The sequence below is a fragment of the Heliangelus exortis genome, chromosome 5 (genome assembly GCF_036169615.1).
Source record: "Heliangelus exortis chromosome 5, bHelExo1.hap1, whole genome shotgun sequence".
Taxonomy (NCBI): domain Eukaryota; kingdom Metazoa; phylum Chordata; class Aves; order Apodiformes; family Trochilidae; genus Heliangelus; species Heliangelus exortis.
Window position 1 is genome coordinate 36226150 of NC_092426.1, and position 13997 is coordinate 36240146.

General features: G+C 43.2%; 1 protein-coding gene across 6 annotated transcripts in view; it reads left to right on the top strand.

The window, feature by feature from the left end:
• Positions 1–1672: 1672 nt before the first annotated feature.
• The window catches only part of TTBK2 (tau tubulin kinase 2), a 107663-nt gene continuing 95338 nt past the window's right edge, over positions 1673–13997 (top strand). For 5 of the 6 annotated variants that reach the window (XM_071744628.1, XM_071744630.1, XM_071744634.1 and 2 more), the window contains exon 1: positions 1673–2063. The gene's annotated coding sequence lies outside the window, so the exon portion shown is untranslated. Of the gene's footprint in view, positions 2064–2170; positions 2331–13997 lie in introns of those variants that run through there. The other variant, XM_071744629.1, reaches the window with a different exon arrangement.

A 13997-nucleotide genomic window follows, 5' to 3' on the forward strand; every position in this document is an offset into this window, starting at 1 on the left:
TGAACGAAGCTTAAATTATTCACATTATCAACATCTCGCCTGCCTGAGATTAGGGAAAGAAAAGCTTTTTGCACAAGGGGAAGACGTTTACTGATTTTATACGAGCTGCTGCGAGCACCTCAAATCCATAGATTGCCAGGAAGCTGAAGAGGAGCCAGCAGTGTGCCCAGGTGGCCAAGAAGGCCAATGGCATCCTGGGCTGGCTCAGGAACAGCGTGGCCAGCAGGTCCAGGGAAGGGATTCTGCCCCTGTGCTCAGCCCTGGGGAGGCCACAGCTTGAGTCCTGTGTCCAGTTCTGGGCCCCTCAGCTCAGGAAGGAGATTGAGGTGCTGGAGCAGGTCCAGAGAAGAGCAAGGAGGCTGGGAAGGGATCCAGCACAAGTCCTGTGAGGAAGGGCTGAGGGAGCTGGGGGTGTTGAGGCTGGAGAAGAGGAGGCTCAGGGGAGACCTCATCACTCTCTACAACTCCCTGAAAGGAGGTTGGAGCCAGGGGGGGGTTGGGCTCTTTTCCCAGGCAACTCTCAGCAAGACAAGAGGGCACAAGAGGTCTCAAGTTGTGCCAGGGGAGGCTTAGGTTGGACATTAGAAAGAATTTCTTTACAGAGAGGGTGATCAGGCATTGGAATGGGCTGCCCAGGGAAGGGGTGGATTCTCCATCCCTGGAGATATTTAAAAAGAGCCTGGATGTGGCACTCAGTGCCATGGGCTGGGAACTGCAGCAGGAGTGGATCAAGGGTTGGACTTGATGATCTCTGAGGTCCCTTCCAACCCAGCCTATTCTATGATTCTATGAGCCTTCCCCCTTCTCCTAGAACAGCTCTCCCCGAGCTGCAGGTCTGGGATCCAGCCTCTCTGGGTTGACACCGTGGCCTCCGAAGGAGTCCTGGGGGCTGTTGTCCGACGGTTCCCCCCGAAGAGCTCCCACCCCACGGCCCCGCCGAAGCTATCGAGCCCTGCCCGCCGAGCTGCAGCCTTCCCACCCCCAAGGCCGCGCTGGGTACATCAACCCCTCCCTCCCCACTGCGACAGCGCGGACCCCCAGGTGACGGCCCCTCCTGTGTCTGCAGTTGCCACCTCGGGAGCCTCAAGCCCCTGAGGCGACACAAGGGTCCTGCCCCGCACCTCCCTCCCCCTGCTCTGTCATTCCTCATCCCGCTCGTCCCGCAGGGCTACGGCCTGGGCCTAGACGGGCCCCGAGCCATCTGCCCCCCTCTTCGGTGCGGAGAGGGCCGGAGATGCTGCGGCGGAGGTCGGTACCGCAGGGAGGACGCAGCCCTCCCCCGGAGCAGAGCGGGAGCTGCAGCGGGGAAGCCGCCCGGCGGCCAGCGCCGTGGGGCCAGCCCGGATCCCCGTCACGGGCGCTGCCCGACAACCCCTCAGAACTTGGGCGAGAAGCGGCGTGCGGCGGTCCCCGCCACGGCTGCGGGGGAACTACAGCGCCCGGCACGCACCTCGGCCCCGAGGCTGCGCGGGGGCGGCCGCAATCGGGACTCACCGCCCCTCAACCAAGCCCGCACACAGCGCCCGCGTCCCGGTGCGCCCGCCTCCGGAACCCTAAGTGATAGCGCTGGCAGCCAACCACCGGCAGGGATCTCCGGGGGATGCCCAATCGCCGCTGCGGAAAGAGGGTGGCGGGCGGTGCCCTAGAGGACAGCGGTTCCGTGGCGCCGCCGCTGAGGAAGGGCGAGCGCGGGGGAGGGCGGCGGGGGCTGCTGCGGGGATGGCGGGAGCGGTGGCCGCGAGGGGGTTAACTCCGGTGGGAAGGGCCGCGGGCTCCTCCGTAACCCCCTGAGCGTCTCCTCCGCGCTGTGCGCAGCCGTACCCCTCCCCGCGGGCGGGCGGGCCGGCGCCGTCCCGGCACTGCAGTCGCCATAGAGACCGCGCCGCACGCCATGGGGCGGAGGCTGGGTCGGGGGCCGCCGCTCTAGCCGACCCCCCCCCCCCCCCCAACACCCGCTCCTCATAACCCTCCCTTTTCGCGCTCCGCACTCCGCAGGGATTCGCCGCTCTAGCCGCGAACAGCCGCCCCGAGGAGCCGCCGCCTCCGCCTCGGCCCCGTTCCAGGTGAGCAGACGCGGCGGCCGCCGGGCGGAGGTGTCCCCCGGGGCCGCTCCCGCCGCCTGAGCCCTGCGCGGCCCTCGGGCTCTGCCGCCTCAGCCGTTCCGCCCGCAGCGGTTGCTGTGGGAGCCGCGTCGCTCTTCCTCTCCCCGCGGGAGAAGGAGTTCGCCGGGCGCCGGAGCTCCGGGGAGCCGTGGCCTGCCCCGAGGAAGGGTTGTTGGAACGGAGCGGGTGTCGCGGGGAGGACAGGGCGATCCTTGCCGTGGAGTTAAGGTCAGCGTGTCTGGCGGGCTCCGGCGGCGGTCATCGCCGCCCCGGCCTCTACGGAGAATTCCAATTTATAGGCACGAGATTTATTATTATTATTATTATATATATTTTTTTTTTTTTTTATTTGTTCCTTCCACTTGCTGCAAGAAGGCAAACGGTACCGCTGTTTACGTGTTCTAGTGGCGAAACATCCCTGATTTTAAAATAGCTGCGTCTGTGCTCCCAGCTCTTCACCGTGGCGTGCGTGGAGGGGATGGATCCGTGGGCAAGGCTGGATGGGGAGTCAGTCTGCCGTCTAGCGCGCTGAGAGCTGGAGCCATTAGCAGCAGTTGCATCAATATGTGAATACAGATACGCCTGGCTAGGCCGCAGATGCACTCACTACAGGGGTAATAGTAAACCTACAGGTTTTCAAATCGCGGCTATAGATCCTTTCAGCTTCAAGAAAAAGGAAATGGGGGGAAGCACCTTGTTCCTAGGTGCTCGGGTGATCTCTGGAGCTGCATCTGCATCCTTGTACTTCTCTTGTCAGTCTAGAGCAAATGCAATGAAAGGAAGAAGCTGAGTTTCTCCCTCCCCCCCCACCCCGGTGTGAGCCAGAGCAGTTGGGAATAACTGGTAGTGTGAACGGGGGTGTTTTTGCAAATATTAATATTAATATATTATTCTGGTGGGGGAGGGCAACCAAAGATGGACACAAAGGAAAGACCCTAACTATTGCCCAGCCTTTGGAGAACCTTCTACTGTATTTATAATTCAGCTGGAAAGGACTGTAGAAAATAAGCTATGAAATAGTTTGTAATGGCTATCTTAGCCTTTATGTGCAGAAGCAGTTCAGTTTCAGCTTAAATGCTCTGAAAGGGTAAGCTATATTGACAGAAAGGTTAAGAGCCCTAAAATAAAGCATACTCTTTCTTTTAAAAATCACGTTAGCCTGAAAGTGAGTGATTAGTTTCCAGGCTGTGGTTCTGGAAAAACTGAGTAGAATTTTTATACGTTCTGCATAGTTTATGTCATGCCTCTAGAACACATGCTGTGCTTGTAGATATATTAGTTAATTTTAGCTGTTATATCAGGGAAAGAAAAAGATTAGAGCTTATTTTACTGCTCTTGTTTGGTTTTGCAAAATTTTTTTTTTTTTTTAATCTTAATGAAGTGAACTTGTGGTACTAAGATACCCATTTTTGTTATGTGTTAAATTGCACAGTACTTCACTGATGAGGACTCCTTTGTTTTACAGTATGAATTACCTTTAACAAAAGTATTAAAACTTTCTCAGCCTGCTAAACAAGAAGTATGCATCTTAACATTTGCTTGGCTTGCCAAAAAGACCACATATAGGGAAATTTGACTGTAGTAGTATGTATCCATTAATCAAAAGTTATTTTGAAAGTAGTGCATCAAGATAACGTAGTTTAAAAAACCTGAAGATGGAATCAGTTTTTTCTGACAGGTACTTTTTTGATTCTCTGGTATATTTCTGAGGTACTGTTATGCCCTTTAAGTTCAGCATCTTTTTAAACCTGATGATGGGGTAAGGATAAGAAGAGCAAACTGAGCAATAGGAATATCATGACATTGGTTAGATTTAGAGCAGTCACTGAGCAGCTGTGTGCTGCAGGGTCTGTTACCTCGAACATCATGAATTCCAGAGAGGCTTTTCCAGTGCAACTGATTAAATCAAGAAAGAGATTTTTGAGTATGACGAAAGAGAGATGTGAGTGGAATTTTCCCTCTTCAAAACTGATCTCTAAATGATGGGTGCCTACCAGTTCTAGGTGTATGTGTACAGAAGGTTAAGCATTTGTCTCGTTGTGGGAAGTTGCACTCTGTGGTACATTAATATACTGCTGTGTTTTCTGAGTTAGCCAAGATTGGTTTGTTTAGTGGGAATGAATTGATGCTCTGCAACAGAGACTGACAGTTTCTGTGTGTTCCTGTGTGCTGCGTTGTCTCTTTCTCCTGCTCTGGGAGAGCATCACACAAAGCCTTTGTGTTTGGCCAGAGGGGAGGAGAAACAGCTGCCTTTTCAGTACACCAGGACTGGTAGTGGTCTCACAGGGATGTTTTGTTGTATGTGGACCAGCCACTGTCCTTCCTTCCTCGTTCTCATTGTTAAAGCACTCTCTCCTAAGCAAAGAAACCTGAGCTTCATTTGTTTGATCTCGGAGAGCAGTGTGTGGTGCCATGGATCTAGCAGAGCAGTCTGATGGGCCAATAGATGAAGTGTAAAAGGGTGAAAAATTAAAACACTCAAAATTGACTAAATGCACGGTGTACATTAAGGAATACAAGAGCAGCAGATCATGTTGTGTTTAAAAATTACTTGGAATCCACTTGATTTCTTGTCTGTGATTAGGATGAGGGAAACCTGTTTGAGTGCTTAATCTTTTGCTACTTTTTCTTCTATTTAACAGCTTAGCATTTAGGCTACTTAAATGGAAACATTTAAACATTTTAACTTTGGGAAGAGTTGGAGGAGAGCATACAACCCAATGGATCAGTTTCATTTTTCTGCTTTTCATGCACAGGTAGAGTCCCTACATGGTGGCACTGTGTTGTGTTACATGGGGGTACAATAAAAGTTGACATCCCTCTCTTCGTTGGAAAAATTGAATGCTATGTAACATGGCTTTTAGTAACTGTATCTTGAATGTTCTTACAAATTGCCTTTTTTGAAAATATCCTTTCATTTACTTATCCTTTACAACTTTATTATATTTATAAAATTTTAAAGCTGGATTTTAGTTTTTTTTTCTCTTCAGTGCTAGATGTTTAGTGTGCTTTTGAAGGCATCTGGTAACTCAGAGCTTTTTTTTTTTTTTTTTTTTTAAAGCTGATTATGAAATTGAGGTGCTAATCTTGGCAATTAAAATTTGCAGTCTGTTTGTCTCTGTATTAGCTTATGGGTCACTAATCTTGAAACCTAAGTAGTGGAAAACTCAAACAATAAAGTCTGACCTTTTGATGCTTCATCTCCTGATCTGTTTAGGTATCTTTTTTCCAATTTTGGGGAAGCTATATGAGTCACGATTTTCAAGAACTTACTTGTCCTGGTTTCAAACTTGATTCTCTACTAATGGAGATAAATATGTGAAAACTGTGAGGAATTTCTTTTTGGGAGAAGGGGAAGATTTAATTTGAGAGGAGGGATGAAAAAGAAGGCAAAACTGGAAATTGAAGAAGCCTACAGCATTTTTAACAAAACTGTCTTGTTACAAATTTAAAAATGTGTTCCCTGTTATGTTTCAGACGTTTTTTTTTCTGTGGTTCTTGTACTGCATAGTGAACAATTCTGTGATGAAAAAACACTGCTGAAATGCTGTTCCATGCTCTTGTTTTGTCTCTGAAGTGATTAATCAATTTTTGAGGACTAGGTTATATGCCCTGATGAGGAACTCCATCCAGTAATTCTTCCTTTCAGAAAGATGTGTGTATGTTGCTTAGGCTTGTATTTATCTGCAGAAGATGCTTCCAAGTAGTTAGAAGAGTTGAAGGCTGGCTGGGGTTTCATGGGTGATGGTAACAAGTTCACTGGTGGTATTGATGAGGAAAGTAGATTTTTCCAATACTGGAAATTTTTCCAGTAAATGTGTCAGTAAAGTAAATTTTTCCAGGCTGTCTTATGTGTAAAGAAAAGGTAAAATATGCTGAGCTTGCTTTGAGAGCTTGTAAAAGACAAAGTCTTTTTAATATGAGGTAATTTTTTAATTTCTCAATATGCAAAGAGATTTGTTATTTTTATAGCAAGGATATGCTACTATCTGAAGCTAAATTGGGGAAGAACTGAAATGATCGTGACCTACTGCTCTGTGTTTACATTGAAATAATTTGATTATGTGTTTGCATTTCTCTCACAACTGAAGTTAGACAAGAAGTGTATCCACTGCTGATGGAGGTGTTCCACTGGACTCATCCACAGTTAAGATCTTGCCTTGTAGAGCTTGTGTCTTTCCACTATTTGGGAATTGTCTCCAACTGCCTATTGAATCTGAAAGGGGGGGTTTGTTTTGCTCTCTGTCATTTCCCAGATAATTCTCAGATAATGTTTATTGCTCTTGTCATGCATTCTCTCAGGATATTAATGTTTTGTGAGGGTTTTAGCAATGCTTACTTGATACAGTCTTTTTCAGTAAGATAGAAAGAAGGAAGCTGCTTTTTTGTGTGGTCTGTCAGCAGGATGTGTCTTGTTGAAGCTCTTAAGTTCACTCCAGCAATGCTTCAGATGCCACTCTTGGGGAGCAGTACAGCTTCTGAGCAAATTAAGTGTGTCTGGTGAGCTTTGCAGAGCTGAAGTATTTAAAACCAAAAAAGTGATCTATAAATAGACTGTGCTTCTTTTCAGCATCAAACTGATGATTTTAAAGAACGCATCTATGCTCTTATTTTAAATAATGTCATGTTGAGGTTTTTACTGTCTTGAAAGAATTATTTCCCTGTCTTTCCATTTGTCAGCATCCTGCATTAGGTAGATTCAGAAGGGGCAATATCAAATGACTGAAATTTTATTGGAGGAGGAATGACTGTGCTGCTCCTTGAGTTTCACTGAATGTTCTGCTTTCCTATGTGACTCTTTGATTTTTCTGTTTCCAATTGCTGTAAAATCCAAGTATAATTCCATAAGTAGTCAGCCTAAATTGGCATAGTTTGCTAGCTGAAGGAGGGGAACTTGATTTTGGGTCATGATTCTATTTCTGCATAAAGTTTATCTGTTGTTTTTTCCATGCTCCAAGGAATATTGTGTTAGTCATGATAATTTGGGCAAAATTAGAGTTGTATAGTTTTGAGAAAGGTGATGTTTCCAGTGGGGAAACCTGTTGAATAATTCATCAGTGTGGAGAAAAAATTGTGAAAGAATCACAAGATAGATCAGTGTGAAGAAAGTATTTATTGGTCTTTGGAGAGGAATGTGCCAGCTGACCCAGACAGTTCCTGTTTGAGTAGGTGAGACTGAAGAAATTGATACTGAAGCTGAAGCAGAAGATATTGATGCTGAAGTTGTGAGCTTCCCACAGGAAAGCAAATGCATGCAGGAAAGAAGCTCCATTGTTGACTCTCTGGCACTGGTTGTCATTTATTAATATATATATATATATAATATTTTTATGTGTTGGCTCCTGCAGATGAAATACACACACACACACACACACACACACACACACACATATATATATATAATATTTTTACGTGTTGGCTCCTGCAGATGAAATATATATATATATACACACACACACACACACACATATATATATATATATATATATAATATTTTTACATGTTGGCTCCTGCAGATGAAATATATATATATACACACACACACACATATATATATATATAAAATATTTTTACGTGTTGGCTCCTGCAGATGAACTTACACATTATTGTTGAACCAGTGTAGGAGGTGGCTGCTGTTTATAAGTAATGCCCTCTGTCTGTGCCTTTTCCTGTGTCCATTGATCTCTGAGCTGCACTGATTCAACTCACTAACTTGACAGAGAATGGTTGTTAGAAGAGGGTTGGTTATATTACTTTTTTTCTGGGATAGGTTTACAGCTCTTGCTAGGTCAATGTGTCACATGCAGCTTCACCCTGCATGTCCAGCTGAGATAGAAGCTGTAACCAGGTGCTCTCCATCAGTGTGGCCTGGGTGCCTGTTGTCAGCTCAGGGAGGAGGCAAGAGAAAAAGGAACATTTTGCCCAAAAGGCTGCTTTGAGGTGGTGCTGCTCTATTTTCCCTATAAATTGGAAGGAAATTTGGGCTAGATGTTAAATTCAGGCCAAACATTTCTCCCTGTTGTCCATGTTGCTTTTACAGATTTCATTGTTTTTGAGCCTAGGAAATCTCAGTCGTGTGGCCACTCTTCTGTACAGCTACCAGTCCAAAGACTGGCAAAGACTGGTCTGAGCTTTCCTTGATGAGTCAATTTTCCCTCCCTCTGCAATCAGGGAGCAGGGAGCAGCTGTATTTTGACTGGCTTGTTGGAATTGGTAGGAAATGCATCAATATTGTGAGGATCTGCATTGACATGTAATGGGTCCCTGAGTTAATTTATTTAGTGTTTTGTTTTGGTTTTTTTGTAGGCTTTTTTTTTTTTGTTGTTGATTTGGCTTGGTTTGGGTTTTTTTATTCTTTGGTTTGGTTTTTTTTACCTGGAGTGAAGGATTGGGCAGAGTTGAGTTATGAATCAGCTGGTCCTGAATCAGGACCAAAGACTGCTGTATGAGTAGCCCAGGTATTCATCATATTTGGTGTTGACATATTATAAAATGCTCTTACATTCTTTGTTTTGAAAGAGGCAAAAGCTGGAATCTTGGTTTCAAGAGTAGTACCTGTAGTTATATATTACAGCAAATATTTATTGGCTATATAATTACTATTTGAGTTCCAAGTATTATTTAATTAAACACCAACGTACATGAGTTTCTGTTAAACAGAATACTGCTATTATTTTAGGGTTATCATGCTATTGTAATTATGGTGTCATGTATTACTGTTTTTATATCCTCAAAATTAGATCTCAGTCAATCTGAAGTAAAACTTCCAGTTTTAGACATTTTATATTTATAGAGCAAGTGTTTAAACATTCAGAATGTACAAATACAGCAGGTTATAGGTTGACAATTTGACCAGAACTATTTGGAAATTCTGAGTGATTTGGTATTGAATCTCTTTCTTTACACCCAGCCAGTGTTTCTTGAGGCATGTAATACCTATATGTAATACCTTTTATTATATAAGTAAGAATTAAATGAAAGACTGGAATGTTTTGTGGAAAACTTTGCTTTTGTATTATTAGGAATAGTTCTGAGTTGGTTTGGCAGAGAGTTAAAATCTGAAATTGCACTGTTACATCTTCTGATGTGTAAGAAATTCATATAACTTTTGTCAGTCTCTTGATCCCATGTTAATAATATGTAAATTTGTTGATTTATATGCCTCATCATTATGCAATGTTTTATTTTTTTCACCTGATCCCTGAAGTGTTGAAAAGTACTTTTGTGGACTTAGACAGTCCCAGCATACTAAATATGCTTGGGATAATCATATTTTCATGATGAAATATACCTTTGTAGTTAATTTTCCAAGATAAAAACCTCATCCCATGAATTGGCCTGACTGCTTTAAGAGCAAGGGAACTGTTGTGGTTATTGAGGCCAACTTTGTGCCTACCACCAGCTTCCTCAGAACTTCTTGGAATTCTCTGTGCTAACACTATTTTAACAAAAATCATTCAAAAAATCATTTTGTTGTCTTTTAAGACTTGTCAGTAATGAAGAATCCACTGACATAATGAGGTGTTCTAATAGTAGAATATCTTTATTGAGTAAAACCCAAGACCTTGGAGGGCTTTGTTTTTATGTAATTTAAAGGTTCAGCCTTTCACTGGTATGATTTTTTATGTCAGAATGAAGATCTCTTATTTCCTAAACTATTTATTAGCAACTTTTATTAAACTGAAGCAACTGAGCCTCATAATTTTGACACAATACACTGAATAAAAAAGTCAAGCCAGTCCAGCTGCACAAGTAAAGCATCAGGAGCCCAGTGGTCCCCACAGCAGTGCAGGGGCTTGGTGACCTGCCCAGGAGCTGCTGCAGCTCATGGATTCTCCTGAGCTTTGCTGAAGGAAATTCCTGTACAGGCACAGGGTAAAATTGCTCAGGACTCTGACCCAGAGTCCCCACTCCAAAGTGTCAGAGCTGGGACCTGCCTCCTAAAGGGTCAGACAGACACTTTGTCCAACTTCTCTTCCATCCTTACTCAATTTCTTCCTGAAAGGATGTGAGATTTTTAGAACTGGTCATTTCTGGAAGGATATCTTCAAGCTCTTATTTATGCAGCAATTATTCACTCTATACATGCATAAGTGGAGAAAGTTGTTATATTTCCTTTCACCTGTCTTTTGGATGTGCCAACTTCATTTGCTAAAGCAGATATAGTTAGGAAAAAAATTAGGCTGTCCATTTGAAAACTTCCACTAAGCACAATTAAAATATGTTGTCTATTAATGGTAATTCATTTATGGTTGGTCTCCCTGGAAAAATTTAGTTGTGCAGACAACAAACTGTAAGCAGGGAGTTTTAATGCACTCACTTGACTCCTGGTCCCATCTTGTCCCATCTCTGCTTTCAAATATGACCTGTTCTTTTCTAAACATGTCTCTATATGGCAAGTTTAGGCATCCATCAAAGAGCTATAAAGTTACTTTTAAATATTCAGATATGTCACACACTTAATACATATTCTCCAGTATCTTAATAATTTGGGATCCTGCCTCTTTTTGTAAAAAAAAAAAAAACCCAAACCTTTTTTTAAAATGTGACCACCAGAGCTGTAATATTCTATTCCAGCAGCAATCCTACAATGAGCAGACAGAGGTATCACAGTCTCTCCTGCTATCTATTTGCCTACTCATCCGTGGTTTTTGTAGCCTTAATGCTGCAGCAGTGCATTTATCAAGAGAATCTGATTATTGGTATCGTGTTGGGGTGATGTTTCCAGTTATTCTTTGCTCCTTGATGTTTAATGTCCTCTTTTATTCAAGTTGGAACACATGCAGTTTGATTGCACTCCATTAAATGACTGATGCAGTTTGTTCTGTTCCACTTCCTGATCTCAGTATCAGCCACAACTCAATTTTCATCTAGTAAGATCTGTTCCAGTGTAAATTCAGGAGTTGATTCTTTAGGAACTAATTGGGGAAATATTAATTCAGTTAACTTACAGTTATATTTTGGTACCTATTATTTAACATGTGATCTTTGGTTTTCTCCTGGTTTAGTTTCTTAAAAACAGACTGTACCGTGCAGTAGAAACTTGGCTGTGTTACAGAAGTTTAAGTGCCTTAATGCTGTTATCTTTTTAGGCCAAACTTGCAATGTGGTCCAGCTGAATGGCAGTAGTTATATTCTCTTCCTTTAATATTCAACTCTTCTATTTTGTTTGGAAGTGATACCTAGCCAGTACCCCGTAGTTACCAAAGTAATTTATCCTTTCCAAACACTGTCTTCTGGATTTTTTTTTTTTTTTCCTTTTACGTTGCAACGATCTGTCAGAATCTGTGCTGGTAACTCCGAGGCCTCCTTGAAAATTCTTATTAAAATAAAAGTGAACCAGAGATCAGTTCTCCACCTTCCTCCTTAGTATCCGACTGATGCTGAGAGGGGGGGGGGGGGGGGGGGGGGCAGAAACTGCCCCGCCCGGCCCGGAGCTGTCCAGGGTGCTGACCGCCCCGACCCGGAGCTGTCCAGGGTCCTGACCGCCCTGGCCCGTGGGCGGACAATTAATTGCTGTTAATTACTGCCAAAAGGCGTCTGCCCCTGACTGTAGCTTCTCGTTTTCACCATATCATCATATCCTGGGGTTTGCACAGAAAATCTCTGGGCAGATGCTCCCTATACAGGAAGGAAACTCTTCCCGGAAAGTTGTCCCAGAACTGCAGCTCCTGGGTTGTTAACGGCTCCAGCTGTGCTGAGCTTGTCATCATATCCTGGGATTTGCACAGAAAATCTCTGGGCAGATGCTCCCTATACAGGAAGGAAACTCTTCCCAGAAAGTTGTTCCAGTACTGCAGCTCCTGGGTTGTTAACGGCTCCAGCTGTTCTGAGCTTGTCATCATATCCTGGGATTTGCACAGAAAATCTCTGGGCAGATGCTCCCTATACAGGAAGGAAACTCTTCCCAGAAAGTTGTCCCAGAACTGCAGCTCCTGGGTTGTTAGCAGCTCCAGCTGTGCTGAGCTTGTCATCAGGAGCAGATTCCTTGGTGTGTAAATGATGCCAAGTGCATAATGCTGTGTCAGCCTCGAGTTTTGCAGTGTGCTGAGCTGCACTAAGCAGGGAAACTGAGGCAAACACAGTGCAGCTCAGTGAGCTTTCAGTCTATGTGTAAAGGGTGAAACCATAAATCTGTGCAACAGTTTTCAAAAAGCACCTGCTTTGTCCTATCATCTCTGCCCTCAAGAGAACCCTATGAAACAACCTCCAAAGGTGAACTTAGAAAATAACACTAATGTCTATAAACAGCTTCCAGCTTATTACAGATATTTGCTTCATTTTCTCCTCCATTTCCTCACTAATCTCTCTGTTCTGTCGTCTTCCCCACACCACTCTTCTTTCTGATACACTTTAAAGATGATTAGTGATAGCACATTGAAAAATTATTATTAGACACAACCCCACTTATTGTAATAATTGAACTTTACAAATACCTGACCTCATTTGGTAAGCATTGGGGCATATTCCTTGGCATCTGTATGTGGCTACATTGCCAAACATGCTCCCATTTTCTGTGTGTAGTTATGATGAAATCCACAACTCCTCGTTGATGCAATTATGAAGTTTGTTTTTTCTGTAAAATATCTAATAGTGTATATGTACATCTATGTGCATGTACATAGTATATATGTGAATAACGCACATCTGCGTGCACGATATGTACATAAAAAGTACATTTTGTGATATTCTTTGTTACAAAGTGTTAGTTTAGCAGTATTGTAATGAGTGCTACACTTCTGATTCCCTGCATTATTTTTCACTTTGGTGCAGCTATAGCTCAGAGTCTCGAGGCAGAGCAGAGGCTACAAAACTTTGGTGTCCTCAGGAGCAATTATGAGGAAGCAGCAACAAGAACTGGAAGTGAAAGAAGATAAAAAAGTGCCATGCTGCTGGAAGGTGTCTTGAAGAGCTGAAATCTTTCTCCTTTTCTCCTGTCTAATTCCTTTTCTTTAGGAGAATTTTTCTCTCCTTTTCTCTTACCTTTCCTGGTAAGAGGTTTGGGTGTTTTTCTGCTGTGAGGACTCCGTGACTCTTGCACATAAAAAAATATTTTCTAGTTAGCTGATTGAGCTACTTTCCTTTTTTTGAGAGTATGCCTACTGCTCCATCTGTGGGTGCTTTTTTTCCTTAAAATAAGATGCCTTTCACATTTTTTTTTTTTTTTAAATTTATTTTTCAGTTTTAAAATATTTACTGAACAATTTTTAGTAGTTATTGAACATTTTTTGCTAGCTACTGGACTGAAGCAAAGCCACAGCACTGAAGCAAATTTAAAATATTTTTTACACTTCAATATTGCAGCTCTCATCACTTAAGTAGAACTTTTGAAAATGCTCATGAGGCTTGAATCTTCTCTTGTTTCCATCACCAACTACCTCAGCTCAACAATCTTTTCAGAGACAGGGTGTCCTTTTGTCAGACTTGACAACTGATAATGACCAACAAATGGATTAAAAAGCTTACTTCTGCCCTCTTTTCCCCACCACCACAGGGTGTTGTAGGGTTTTCAATATTTAATAATGTGGTAAAAGCTTAGTAGTCTATGTCAGCAAAAGTGTGTGATTGCTTCTCTAGCAAGCAACGTAGAAATCTTTGTAAGATTCTTTCTGATATGCACATAATGCCAGACCCAAAAGAGGTGTATATATACTGAATTTAATTAGGAAAGCAACAAGTCTGAATCAAGCATTAAGAGTTGAGCAATAAATCCTGTATGGTACTGCATATAATCAGTATTTGCCTCTCTAATGTGTTTCCTGTGGTAGCAGGTAACAATAATTGGAATTTAGCTACAATTCAGAGATCCCTTATGATGTTGTGTTGAGGAATATACAACTAAAATGATGCAGAAAAGTGAAAAGGATGTTAAGAAGTGTGAGTAGTGTATCAAGT